The sequence below is a fragment of the Phasianus colchicus genome, chromosome 18, assembly GCF_987193195.1.
Source record: "Phasianus colchicus chromosome 18, bPhaCol1.hap1.1, whole genome shotgun sequence".
Classification (NCBI taxonomy): domain Eukaryota; kingdom Metazoa; phylum Chordata; class Aves; order Galliformes; family Phasianidae; genus Phasianus; species Phasianus colchicus.
Genome location: NC_143453.1, coordinates 11,893,666 through 11,908,280, shown reverse-complemented (window position 1 = coordinate 11,908,280; position 14,615 = coordinate 11,893,666). Strand labels below are relative to the sequence as shown.

The window sequence follows — 14,615 nt, the reverse complement described above, 5'->3', positions numbered from 1 at the left end:
TTCAAAGGGAACAAGAGGAAGGTGTTGGCCCTAGTGCCTGCCTGCTGGCAGCTGCCTTCCTTCCAGTGGCTGCATCATCCTCCTGCTTGGAGCTCCTTCCTCGGGGTCTCCTGAAAGATGTCCTCTTTCTTACACATCACTCCCTCTTTCCTTGATCTAACCTTTGAAGGATCACACAATCTAACTCCAGTCCACTAACCTAACTGCTTCCTTGCTCCCCAAAGGCTGTAAAGACAGTACCTATAATTTGGTGGTCTTTCATAAAGCATTATCACTGATACCACTTGTTGGTCAGTCTGTCCCTTGTTTCTCTGGATCTGATTCAGGTTTTTTTTTCCTAGAGTATTCGTACTCATTGTACCACAATCTCAGGCCACTTAGAACCCCTGGTAAGGTGACTTCTTGGACAGATGATTGCTGTCCTTGCACACAACACCAGTAGCAACATTCTGGATGTGCATTCATTTATTACACTCATGCAAAGGACTTGGACAGCTTTAAGAACACCAAAATAGAGCAGGAAGAAGCTGAGATAGCCTAGATACTGCTGGTTAGCTTCTTACATTAGTCATGCCATACAAACAGATGCAGAGAACAATTTGCTGCCCTCTCATCCCCCAAAAGGTTCTTGAGTTTCTATTATAAAATATTGAAAACAAAAACAAAACACTGAAAAAAAAAACCACCAAAAAAACAAAAACCCAAAACATTTGCATTTCTTTACTGTGATACTGCTACTTGATGCGACTTGTGTGCTCAGATTTTGCCTTCATTTTGGCCTTCCCTGAAAACCCTGTGGATCCCTTTGGCCACAAGAGCCTCACAGCAACACTAGCCTGTGTAAGAGAGCCCTTCAGCTCTATGAATACAAGCGAAATTATCAGTTCTATCCAATGCATAAAGCACAGTATTACTTTACAGTTCTCCATCACATGAGCCTCAGTTCAAGAGAAATCATAAGCTCCCACGTAAGTCAAAAGGGATGCATGTACTTAAAAGCTTTGCATTATTGACCTTCAAGAATTGGTTCTTTGGGGCCTGTCTGTATTCCTTACAAAGTATTTGTCTATAAAATGCCCTTCTTACTTTTAACTTAGTTCTCACTGAGGACTAGTGCCTTTTATACACTTGAAGAGAAGTTATAAGTGGAGGTTACTATCACTCAAAAGCATTTTCATAGCACTTCATTCTTATTACTGCTCACAGTTACTAGTCATTGTTATCTCTGAGAGGCAGAGAAAAATAGCAGCGCATGGGAGATGCGACTGAAAGCCCAACAACCAAATCTTTTGTGTAAACCACAGCATTAGCTGAAGAAGGAAGTTGTTTTTTTACATTGAGGCACTGAGAAAACATTTTCTAAATATTCCTGCCAAGAGATCCCTTTGCAATCACACCGAGGAATTACTGCACCTTGGTGATAGCACAGTGCGAGCAAACGATTGGTTCAGCTCCTGCAGCTCTCCTGTACTGTGTAAAAAGGCAGCAAGTGAAACACACAGCTAGCTTAACAAGTCCTGTGTGGATGGGAGACTCAATTAAAATTAAATTATACAACAAATTAGGTTTTAAATGCTGCACAGCTTAGCCAGTCAGATAAATAATAATTAGAGATATAGTGATCTGCTGCTCTGTGCAGTTGAACAGCAGGCTGCTATGGCTGCTTTCGATGCACACTGACACGTCCCTCCCAGCTCAGGGTGGTTTTCAAGGCATTCCAAAGAAGCCGCCCATGAACAGACCCGTTCTGTACCAGACATTGCTTTGAGCTGGGCTTAATAGACAGGAATTTTCCTCTAGAGTCTGTCTTCCCCACCTCTTCCATCAGTTAACGTTTCTTTAGCAATATACTTTCCCTCTCCTTTCTTTCTACAATCCAAATCATTCTATATGGAATTAATTTTCAGGCTCTGGATCGTGCAGACTGCAGACTCCCTAGGAAATGCAGAAGACTTTCCAGGGAAACAAAGTGAAACCAACACACCAAAATCACGCATGCAGGAGCTATTGAAACACCACATTTTCCTGGAAGAAGTCCCTCCCAGCAGGGACCATGACTAAGCTCTGTTGCTGGGGCAGAAGGAGCACTGAGGAGACTGCTGTATGCCCAGCTGGCAAACACAGACTGAAATCATGCAATTGTTGTTCACACTTCACAGGTTAGCTTGACTGGATGCTGCACTCATATATGACACAGCTTCACAGCTTCCTTTTGAAGTTATTTGTAAATACAATCAGGTATTTATTGAAGTGAGCTAAATAATAATAGTAATAATAATATGAACCTTGTTTATTTTTGCTTTTAGAAATCACTAACATCCAATTATTTTGTTTAAACCCTATTTGCATTTAAAGCTGTGTAAATACATATTTTCATTTTGCAGATGTATTTTTTTAAATAGAGACTGGAGGGGCAAAACAAATAAAACCTTTGGCATTTTTTAGTTTCTGAACATTTAAGTCTGTAGCTAATTCTGAGGCCCAGGATGTGGTCATTTCTGTCCAACAAAGGAAGTGATTGTGGCAGGCTCAAGGCTGACTCTTTGGAGATTGCCATTTATGGATGCCATTCTAGGTTTCCTTTTTGACTGCTTAGTTCTCCAGCACTTCCAGTAAGAGTCTTAGACTGACACGTTTAGTCTAAGGAGGAAAAAAATTGCATGTGTCATCTCAGGATGAAAAACTGCCTACAGATAAAAATGACATGAACATTTCTGCAAAGGCCTCTCTCCATAGATTACTGGGAAAATTTCCAGTCTGTTTAAAACATTGGTTTCAAAGGGATTAAAATTAATATTGTCTTCCTTCAAGTGTTTTCAAACATATTTCCTCCAGGGGGTGCCAAATTAACACCACTGGAAAGTAAAAATGTGTAAACGTGTATAAATGATCCACACAAAGGACATAACTCTCCACGCTGTACGTGTCACTGTATCTTGTGAGCAATATACCATTCCAACCAGAGCCAAAGGCACCGTGTTGAGAATGAAACTTCTCAGCTGTTCCCTCACAAACGGTCAGAAGTAGCACTGCCTGGTCCTACAATTAATGTCAAGCGCATTCCTGCCAAGTTCAGAGAGGACACATCCCTTGGAAAAGAGTTTTCAGAGTAGCTGAGTGGAGAAATACATTCATCTCATCCTCTGGGAGAAAGGGCCTCTGGGGAGAGAAGTTACAGATGTGGTCACAGCTGTATGCAATTTCAGCTAGGTTATGAGTAAGGGCAGCAGCTGAACGTGGTAACGAAAAGGACACAGAAAATCTGCAGAAGAGCTGGCCAGGAGCGTCACTGGATTTCCTATAGGTCTGCAGGGAATACCAGCCCCAGGTAGGATGTCTGTAAGTCCATTAAAGCAGAGAAGTTTTGCTGGCTCTGAGAACAGAAATTTTGCTTTGAACAAGTGGCCACCGTACACTTACTGTACAAGAAAATTGATCTAAACACCATTCCCAGACTAAGGAGTAAGAGAAAAAGAAAACTGAGAAATAATGTCATAATATATATGCACATTTTCCACATTTCACTGCTCACATTTTTTTTGCTTTTATCTACACAGCAGTTAAAATAATCACACAGTCCAGATACCGTGAATCCTTCACCCACTGCGTTAGAAATATTACTAAAATAGTGCCTAGTTATCTTCTACTTGACAGTAAAATTCTCTATGGGATAATTACTTAAGTAAAAGTATTCTTGAAGACTCCAAATCCGAAAGACAAAATCCGTAATATATTATTTATTTTGTCCTATCAATTCGAAGTGTAAGTTTGCTTCTCTTACTTCAAGAAAAGCAATGGAAGCCAACACTGTGAACATCGTTGATCCAGAACTTATGATTATGGACAGTCAGAATGGAAAAAAATCTCCATACGTTACACTAATCCAGTGTTGGACAGCCTCAGACGCAGGGCTTTCATACTGCTCTGAATTGCAGAACAGACGCTCAGAATTCCAAAAAACATCTAAATTTTTAGCTGCATTGTACCAGCGGTGCACCACTGCAGTTGCTGTCAGAAAACTTCATATCAGCTGAAAATACTTTGTTTGCTCCAAAAGTACTGCCTCCCATTTATTTCCATGGGAACTGCAGCAGACGTTTTGTCAGACTGCTGCCATCTCTTGCACAGCAACACAATGTAGCGGGATACTGTTGGGGAGGTTCAACCTCTATCATATCTCCACCATGTGCCTCTGTTGACATGGGCCAAAATAATCCACTAGGAGAGATTACTTTCAGGGCATCCCTTGTATTCTTATCTAGACCAGGCAAAGCTTTGAATTACTATGAAAGCACATTAAATTCATGAACCAAAACCTTGAAAGCTGCAGGTAATCTGTTGACCATGTAGAGAATGGTAGCAGCAGGCTCTGGAGGCAAGGTTTTCCTGTGCCTTCCTCCTGGAAAGGAGCAGCTGAAAGATTTCAACTCATTTGAGGGATCAGAAGTATACTTTGGTATACCAAGTACACTTCTGATATGCCAGAAGTATGCTTCTGGTATACAAAGTGTACTTGTGGTCCCTCGGAGCAGCTCACCCATCCAGGAAGTCTGCCTTGCAGATCTCCTCTCAGTTGAGCATCTTTGACATGGACTGTATGGTTGCCATGTAGCAACCCCAGCAAATACTGCTTCTGTTAGAGGGGACAAATAAATTGTCATGCTGGATATGGAGAAAAGACATTCAGAGATGGGAAGAGTAACCAAAGGAAATTGAAATGATACAGACAGTTCTTTCCTCCTAAATGTTGAATTTAAATCAGAGTGGGACAGAGCAGCAGGTTAGGCAACATGCCGACTAGATGTTAACTGAAATTTATTTTATGCATTATACAGTGCAGTGATTTTTAAGTGGACATCAAAACAAAGAAAACTAGGTGAGAATTAGATATGAACTGCAGTACGTGGCTGAAAGTCTAGTCATTGTTTTGGTAAATGGTAGCATTTTCTAAATTACATCATCTTCAGAACAGAAAATGGAATTAACGGAACATCCAATCTTTTTCTAACTTCCTCTCAATAGCATACGCTAGAGAAGCCTTATTATTTTTATTTTGCATTACCTTTGGAGACACAGGCTTACATGCTGGTCTGGTTTAGAATGAGATGCCTCCAGAGAAAGGGAAGAGTCTATCTTCCACCAGCTGTACAAGAACAAAAGGTTCCATAATGTCCTGTCTGGCTTATTATTGGCAGGGAATTAAATCCATCAGCACTGGAGGATGGGAATAGGCCAGCATTGTTTTTTGCTATTTTGATTTATTAAAAATCCCTGCTGTGGACATTAAGAGGAAATTGGCCATAATTCAGGAGCAGTGGTTCTGATGGACAGCGAGATGGAAAGTTTCATATTAAAGCCTTAGGAGGCCAAAAAGAAAATTGAAAATCTGGAAGTATCAGCTGATGGGCAGTATCTTTTCATTATAAAGAACACCAAGCTCTATAAAATTCTTGGCAGGAGGGATAAGCGCAGAATCAAAACAATGACCTTGAGATCAGTCCCAGTCTGGGCAACAGTGGGTTTACAACAGATGCCAAGTAAAGGAGAGACAGAATAAATGCAAGTCAGACGTCAGCTTCAACTTGGATCTTGTTCTGGGCCCTCCTGTTAAGAAGTGTCCACATTTATAGTTTCTTCCTGTATGACAGATCAGATACAGGATTTTCTCTCCCTATCCATGCAGCTAGAACTCAGCTACATTCTCTTCACTTTGCATCATCACTGCTGCATTATTCTCACTTCTGTTTTTAACCATTCTATGTCTCACCCAATTCCTTTTCCTAACCAGAGCTCTGCCTAGACCAAGTCACTTCCTATTTACATCCTTCATTTGATTCAGCATTCTCAATTGCAGCAAAGAAAGCTGACCAACAGCAAAGTTATGGGTGGGAGAAGACACGGTACTCCGCTGTTGTGCAAATACTGGGGCTAGAAAGGATAAGGAGCTCAACCCCCTGCACTGAGTATGGCGTTTCTTACTAATAGCAACCTCTCAGCCCTTAGAGAGGTGTTGATGGTGTCTAGAAGCATACCAGTTTTCATTGGACAGAAGAATTTGGTACATGAAACAGTGCTGGGAGAAAGTTGATTTATGTATGGGTTTTATCCCACATTTCCTTCTCAGCCTGAGCTCAATCCAACGGAGTCATATCGTAGATCCTCATGTGATTTGATCTAGGCTTAGAAAAACCAAAGAGCATGTAGTACCTGATAGCAAAAGCTCTGAAGGCAACTGGTTGCAATTTATGAGGATGCTGGAATGCCCACAGTTCCTCATCCAAAGCTAGTGAAGCAGGAGGACAGTGTGGGTTTTGGTTCACCTTCACCACGTATTTCTTGTCTACGTGAACACTGACCTCCATACACATCCTGCATTCAGGTTTGAAACTGTAAAGCACTGGAAGTCACAATAACTCCCAAATATTTGCACTGATGTTACTCATGGCATTCTCATCTAGTACACCAGTGTGTACGTGGAGGATTAATAGCTCAAGAGCTCACCTAAATCATTGGTTTCCAGCTCACGTCCTGCAGAGCCTGGGAAGCCCATGGAAAACTAAACTAGAGTCTGCACGAAGCGAAGAAGAAAAAGCAAATTCATTTGTGCCAGACAGCGTGCTACATATGTGAAATTCCTTAAGGAGTCTGCATTACTACTGGAAAATTTAGAGGTCCACAAATCACAAAAGACTGAAAAGGAACTGACCTAAATCTTCTCCTGCAAGAGCAAACAGCCTAGAACTGCAGCAATATGAGAACTTGGTGCTAAGAAGAAGCATGACAGCTAAGCAGAACAAAATCTCTGCAGCTTCTTACAGATGAAAATGGAAGTAAGTGGGACAGACATCTGTATAGCTTTTGTAAGTATTTGTTTGGAGATTAGTGTTAAAATAGACTCAAAGAATTAAAAAGAGCAGCCCATATCAATGCTAACTGAAGTAATCTCGACAACAAATTACTTATGCAACATGTATGTGTTCCTCATACAGTTTGGCCCTGAACCTCCACTATGTTGGAAAAAAAAAAACAAACAAAAAAGCAACCAGACAAGGACAATCCCTATTAAGGTGTCACAGAGTTATTTTAGTGGATTCTCTGGAAATAAGCTTGTTTCTGTGCTAATTTTTCTTCTGGCAGAACCAATTCATTCTTGGCCTTTACAAGCCAGTCTTTTACATTTGATTGAAAATTGGATTTGGGCCTCTGGGGATATCTCATGTCAGCCTTCCTAATGTAGTGTCAACGTGAAGACACAAAGAGATAAAAAGTCAGTTTCACTTAGAGTTTCCTTTTTCTAGTGTCTAGTCTGAGTTTTCACTCTTTCACTTTTGCACTTTGGATCTGTGTCTTCTTGTCTTAAGTCACATTAAGCGAGAGGGCAAGAGTGTACTAAGCCAACCTCCTTGGTTTACAGACAGGGTCACTAGCACAGCTGGAACGCATACTTAAACTTCGTGGTATCACCTCATAAAACGATCACATAGCAGACAAATTTTAAGCGCATATTTGAAAAGCAGAAACTCTGGGGTCAGGGTGATGGAGACTGGAGGAAGGGTAAACGTAGGCTACAATGAGAAATAATGAGACTCGCTTTGCTGGAGGAAATGGACAGACATTAGCATTTCAATAGAAGTCAAACCATTTCATCCAATACAGGATGTAGTTCCCTGCAGACCAAGCGAATACAATCCATACCATCTGTGTTCAGTACTGTACTTTTGAAAACACGCCATTCAAACTGCAGGCTGCGCCCTACACGATCCTTACTGCCTCCTTCCCTGGCCCATCACACTCACTTGGAAGAGATGAACTAACCAACTGGAAATGGAACACAAAGGAATAAGAGTGAGAACACAATCTCTCAATGGTACAAGGAAAAACAGCATGTGGGCAGACAACTTGGGGCTTCCACAAAACACACAGAGGAAATAAAAGAGTCCTCGGACAATAAAGCAAGTCCCAGATTTTTCTGACATACGATTTTGCAACAATCAAGATTGTGGCTGTTTCCAGGGCAATAATACACATTATTTTGTAGAACGCAAGTCAACTAAAGCAAGCACTATTTTTTGCATGTGATAGACCGAGACTGTGTTCTGTTCTCTTACAGAGAACTGGGAAGCAAAGTGCTTGCTGCTGTATCTTCTTAAGTGACACAGTCTGCATGTAGAATTGAGACAGGGCATAGCCAGTGTCAGATAAGACAACAGTGAATAAATGCATGGTACACCAGTTAGCATAAATACATAACATAGCACCACGTACAGCTTTCGTATAATGAAGCTTTCCTATCCATGCAGATTCATACTGCTTTCCCAGAAAATGCTATGACCAGGAAAGAAAAATATCAGCATTTCCCAGCCTACAGTCCTTTCATCCTTCAAGTGCCTCCAGACCCCTGCTCCCCTCACCGCTGCAGAGGAAGCTGCTTTGTGCCATGGCTCACTCCTGTCTCATTTAGCATATTAGGTCTCTCAAAAGTGGTAGAGAAAGTATTTTGTTCCAGGTCCCACACATGGTGACTGAGACAGGATTTTAGGCCACACACAAAACTTAACCTTTCTTCCACATTGCCTAGCTTCTTAGAGAATAAAGGAAATCCTTGTTTTCACTTCTGCTCAGTTTTGCAGAAGACAGAATTTTCCTAGGTCCTACTTCCCTCTTCTGTTTACATCTCTAATTTAGCACCTTCTATTCCCCTGTTTTCTCAGCAGCCACTACCCAACAGCACATCATCCCATCAGCTTAACATCCTAGGCCAGTGGAGTTCATGTTAAGTAGTTGATTGGATTCAGCTGGGTCTGTCTGCACAGTAGGAAGAGCTGGCAGCCCTTTGAATACAGTTTCTGGGTGTCAGTCTGGATGTTCAGATCACTCCCTTGCCAGAAAAAGAAGCATCACATTTTTCATTGTACTTTTCTTTAATGACATTTCCTTCCTTCCAGAAAGTAAATGTCCAGGGGAGGTAAATGAATTACTTTGTATATCTAGAGGATCTCCAAAGCCCTCAATCCAGGCTAAGAGTATAGGAATGAAAAAACTAACAAGGAGAGGAATGGAGGAAGGAGTTTTAAATATATTTTCAGATCATAGAAAAACAGTAAAAGAGCTAGAAAATGGAGGGATGGTGAAAGAAAATAACCAAGGCACGAAGGTAGTCCAAAATAATGCAACTGCTAACTGGAAAAGAAAAACACCACGATACAGAAGAACTTTGTACAGTAAAGAGAGAGCTGATGTTCAGCAAAGCTGAGAAATTTTAATACTGATGTGTAAAATTAAACCGTGACAGCAGAACAGGCGAGAGCAGGCTTATCTACAAGCGTCACGTTACCTCCCCTGGGATCCTTACCTTCCCCCTGGTGCTGCTGTCAGATTCTCCTTCCCCCTCAAATCTCACTTGACCTGAATTCTCATGATTTGACTCCGTAATCCTCTGGTTTCCACTGTATGCACACAAAAGATTATTGTACAAAAGCGAATTCCCAGGGCCTTGGGCTTTGCTTTCCATTTAGTTAAAGAATTATCCTACAGTAGTTTAGGTGCTGGGAAACTTGTCCTGTAGATTATTGCCTACAGGGCAAATGCTGTGGAGGCTGCTAACGAGAGAACAGATGTTCGCTGGCTTATGAGCCTTGCTGCATGTAAATGTCTTCAGAACAGTGCTTGTCAATAAGCCTCTGCGTAAGAATCACAAACCTTATGGACAAAATTCATCCCCAGTGTAAATGCATGGGCTTAGGCAGAATTATGCTGAGGAGGAAGCTGGTCGTCGGTCTACACCAGAGAGGCAGTATTTAACACCTTGTGCAGAAGCTGAGACTGAACGTCATGAAAAACTAACTCTTCTCAGGCAGGACTTGCCTCTTTCTGAGAGAAGAATGTGGCTATAATTTCTATTGTGGCAAGTCTTGAACGAATGGATTTCAAAGCCATACTGGTATTGGAGGAAAAAGATCCTCTAGTAACCACTTCAAGATAAAGTTTTCATTGCCACAGTAAAGGGGTGCTCTGCTTTCAGGGCCACAGCTTCACTTGGTGGATGTTGCAGCAGCAGTTCAGTGGGCTGTAGGTGAAGTGTTCTTCCAGTCCCCTGGACCACGCTAACTTCCAGCTACCAAAGCAGCCCACGTTTGCTTCCTGCCACCTGATGAACCCGAACTTCAGAGCACCATGGGCTGAGGAGCTGACTGCATTGGCTGGTGCTTCCGAGCACCTTGTTCTCCATGAGCTCTCTTGACAGAAGTTCAGGATGTGTGCAGAAGATGTTTACCTTCAGGCTTTGCCCCTTCCTTCCTGAGGTGCTCAAGGGCCGATGACTTTGCTCTGCACGGCAAACTTCAGCTGTACTGGGCCAGAAAGCCACGAGCTCTCTCTGAGCAGAGATGGCCACTTCACCGTGCAAGTTTAATAGCAGCACTGTGTCGGTTGCTTGGTTTTCAGGATCCAGTAGCGAATCCTTTCAGCTGAGCGTGCCAGCTCTGCGTCTTCAGCAGGACAGTGCAAGGTTTACCACCCCCACCTCGCCTGAAGGTTCTGCAGCGAGAGGAAGAGCCGGCCGGGGAGCGGTGCGGGAGCGCTGGGTGCCCGCGGCCGGCCTGCTCCTCTGGCACTAGGTGGCAATGTGGGTCTGCGGCAGCCTCGGAACGCGGCCCTGGGGGAGCCCGTGGGGGTGGGTACCCGCGGGCGCCGCTCAGCATCACCGCGTCCTTGCGAGTCCTCTGCATCCCTCCCCGCAACGCCCTGCAAGACCTGCGGCGGTCTCCTAGACAAAACGTGGAAAGAAATGCTCCCCAATGGCTTCTCTGCCACCAGCTGCCTCTCCTCCCAAACTGGATTCGATCCATCTCTGGGAAGAAAAGAGGAGCTGGCAGTGGGGCTCGCCACACCACGCATTCCTGTGGTTGGCAGCTCGTGCTGCCGCCAGCCTAAGCCACTGCTGGGACACACCAGCACCCAAGGGAGGCCATGCAGGGCATCAAACCCCATCAGCAGGCTTTGAGTCGTGCCTGTGCTGTGTGCCTGAGTTGTCCAAGCCACGCACAGCTGTGCTTCCACATACAGCTCTGCTGGGAAAGCGCCAGCCTTACCACCATCTGAGCTGTTGCCTTGGGCTGTCTGCAGCAGCCTTGCCACCCAGCAGAGAATAGAGTTACCTTTTCCATGTCCTGATTAACATTTCTGAGAGTTTGTACCTGAACATTTCATTAATTACCTTTCATCTAATGGCTTCTTCTTAAGACAACGCATTCTTGAGGAAGTCACTGTCAGATCCTTTTCAGCTGTTGCCGTTGCGTGGAGCTCGGTCTGTCAGTCAGAGGTAGATATCTGAGAGGAAATTTGACAATGAACGACGAAGGACGGCCTTGTGGCACACCTGACCTTTGCAACGCAGGCGGCCTGCTGCTGGGTTTCTGGCTCTTTGTTTGGTTTTAAGCGTGCCATGCTATTGAGCACACAGTGCTTCTGTTTCAGTCTTTATGGGCTCATCTCTGACCTCACACCGTACTGAGTGCTGAATAAGTTCTTTCCTCCACAGCAGTCATAATTGGGCTGCACCTCTCCCAGCTGCCTGCACCGTGTGTTATCTGTGCGGCTCACACAGCACCTTGTGGGGGCATTGCAGAGCAGGCAGTGTGCTCTGCTGTGCCGGGGATTCACCATCAGTTCCCTTGTCATTCCTGGTCTGCTGTAACACAACTGCTTTCAAGATTTCTGTCTCCAGTGGAACATCTGTGTTTTGGATTAGTTTTCCCCAGACAGGTTTACTTACAGTTTTTTCCACATTAAATCTCAGTATTTTGTTCTTTCTAGTCTATCTAGGTCCTTTTTTGGTATTGTTCCTCTGGGTTCATTTGGACTCTCCCCATTTAGCATTTCAGTCAGCAAAGTCTCCTGGTATCCCAGCTCACTCTTTCTATTAGTCTACCAATGAATAATGCGTTCCTGGACGTCCCTCTGCAGCACTACACATTCATTTCTTGCAGCCCTTTGTTTACAGTTCATGCTTTTCTTCATCTGAGTGACTGCGCCGATATCCATGAGGATTTCAATCAATGTTTCCTTCAGACACACATGAAAAAGCTATAAAACCCCAAATAACTCCCCCAGTCGCTCTGCTTATCAGTCATAGTTGGATTAACTTCTGAACATTATGAGACTTTCCTCTTCCTATTTGTTTTATTTTACCACATATGAGCTCATGCTAACTTACAGACCACTCCTGAACCCTGTTTGGAAACTGGTTGGATATATAATTTCCACCCTATTTTCTGTCCATACAACACCAGTTTTCCATTTCTTGGTTGTAACCTTTGGAAAATATTTCTTGTCCTTTAATTCAGACACATAATGCTATAAATACACCCATCAAAGGAATAGCAGATTTCCAATTGTGAAAGTCATTTCTTACAACAAGAAAAGGTGAAGCAATGAATGAATTTAAACAGTTCTATTTTACCCACGTGCTGAATTCATGATGGAAGCACAGCCTGCATCCCCATAACTCAGCCCTGAAGAGTCCAGACTGGCCAACCTTCCCTCAACCACAGCAGGGCAGGCATTGTTACCTTTACAACGAGGCGATCCACCAGTGAGGTCCTCACAGCCATCACAACAAAGCCTATCCAGTTTGCAGCTCTCCTCTCAGGAATTCTGTTGCTTCACCATCTCTGTGGTGTGAGTCACATTTTTCCACTCATGCTGTGGTGGAAAGAGACACTTAGATGTCCCCAGGATCCCTCTGTCCCTGGTTGTTTTTGAGCAGAGCATGGAATCAAGCAGCTCAGCTCCTACTGTGCTTTTTGGGTGGTGTGGTTACACAGCACTGCTCCATAGTCACATCAGTGCCTTCCAGGGACTACAGCTGGCTTCACATGTGCCCTTCACATAGAGAAGGACAGAAATGTGAATCTAAAGGCCTTGTTAACCTCATACTGACCTTCAGAGTCGATGTGCTTTAGCACACAGCTGTTCTCCATATCCTCCCCCCCTTCATCCCCTTTATCTTTACTGGAGGTGATAGCAACAGAGAGGCACTACAGAAATTTAACATTCAGTGTGATCATTTACAACAGCAACTAACAATTGCCTGTGCTCTGCTGAACTCTCTGGAAGCCTCTATGGACCAAGGCAGTGCAGCACACATTCTCCTAACGCCATCTCCTCTCCAGGCTGCACAAAGTGCCACAGCATGGGTGCTCCGTAGCAGCCCGGCTGCTGGCTGGCTGAAGGTGGGGGTGGGAAGCTCTCCCCTCATCAGCCCCCACCTGCCCACCTTCTGCTGGTAGAGCTGAGTGCGCTCAGCTGCCTTCCACCTCCACCCTGATTTGATAACTGAGAGCAGGGAAGGTATTACTTAAAGAATCTGGGTGGTTGTCTGCAAAATAAACAGGAGATGAAAGATAAGGCGGTCTCCTTGGTGCATAATTACCTTAAATGAAGGTCTGTTTGCTAATACTGTTGTTTTGATGTGCTAAATAGCTTAGTCTTAACACTCCAGTAGGTACTATAACTGTAATTCCCAGTGATGTCACGCCAAGATTAGGAGCTGTCGGGAAGCAAGAGGAGAAAGATATCTGTGGAGCAGTGGTGAGCAGGGAGCAGGCTTAGCTTCACAGATGGCTCTGCAAAGCCTCATGAGGTGATGCTGCCAGGCAGGCTCCCTTGGGGGCACCTCCTGCTTCCCCACCAGCTTGGGCTGGAGAGGTGCTGAGGGCTGTGCCTCTGTGGTGTCACCTCACAGAATCACAGAATGGCCAGGGTTGGAAGGGGCCTCAAGGATCATGAATCTCCAACCCCCCTGCCACATGCAGGGCCACCAACCTCCACATTTAATACTAGACCAGGCTGCCCAAGGCCCTGTCTATTCTGGCCTTGAACACCTCCAGGGATGGGGCATCCACAACCTCTCTGGGCAGCTGTTCCAGCATCTCACCACTCTCTCTGTAAAGAATTTCCCCCTGACATCCAACCTAAATCTCCCCTCCCTCAACTTAAAACCACTTCCCCTCGTCCTGCAGTTATCTACCCTTTCAAAGAGTTGACTCCCCTCCTGTTCATAGGACCCCTTTAGCTACTGAAGGCTGCAATGAGGTCACCCTGCAGCCTTCTTTTCTCCATGCTGAACAAGCCCAGCTCCCTCAGCCTGTCTTTGTAGGAGAAGTGCTCCCCTGATGATCAGTCCCCTGATCATCTTTGTGGCCCTCCTCTGGACCCTCTCCAACAGCTCTCTGTCCTTCTTGTACTGAGGGTTCCAGACCTGGACACAGTACTCCAGATGGGGCCTCACAAGAGCGGAGTAGAGGGGGACAATCACCTCCTTGTCCCTGCTGACCACCCCTCTTCTGATGGAATCCTCCCCTGTCCTGCACACAGAGTGGCTGAGCACAAGCAGGGAGCTCTGTGCACACACTTTCCCAGAGCCGAGCTAATAGAGCCTGACAGGGGGTGCTGGCTTTTTCAAGACGAAGAAGTCTCCTGGGGTGTTACCAATCCCCTGGAGGTGCCATTAGCTCATGATAACCACACCTTTGAAATTGTTTTATTGCTTTAATAATGTGGTGCTGATGGAAAATGGGGAACATGCCACATTTATTATTTATGCTGGTAAAAGA

General features: G+C 44.4%; 1 long non-coding RNA gene across 2 annotated transcripts; it reads right to left on the bottom strand.

Moving 5' to 3' along the window:
- Positions 1-2,434: 2,434 nt before the first annotated feature.
- LOC116228694 (uncharacterized) lies at positions 2,435-13,267 on the bottom strand. 2 transcript variants are annotated; one of them, XR_016472069.1, is made up of 4 exons: positions 12,941-13,267; positions 12,570-12,702; positions 11,216-12,063; positions 2,435-2,640 (listed from the first exon to the last, which is right to left on the bottom strand). It is a non-coding gene; the product is annotated as an uncharacterized LOC116228694 (long non-coding RNA). The 2 variants fall into 2 exon arrangements; XR_016472068.1 differs by lacking the exon at positions 12,941-13,267 and having other exon boundaries at positions 12,570-12,922.
- Between the last annotated feature and the right edge of the window lie 1,348 nt (positions 13,268-14,615).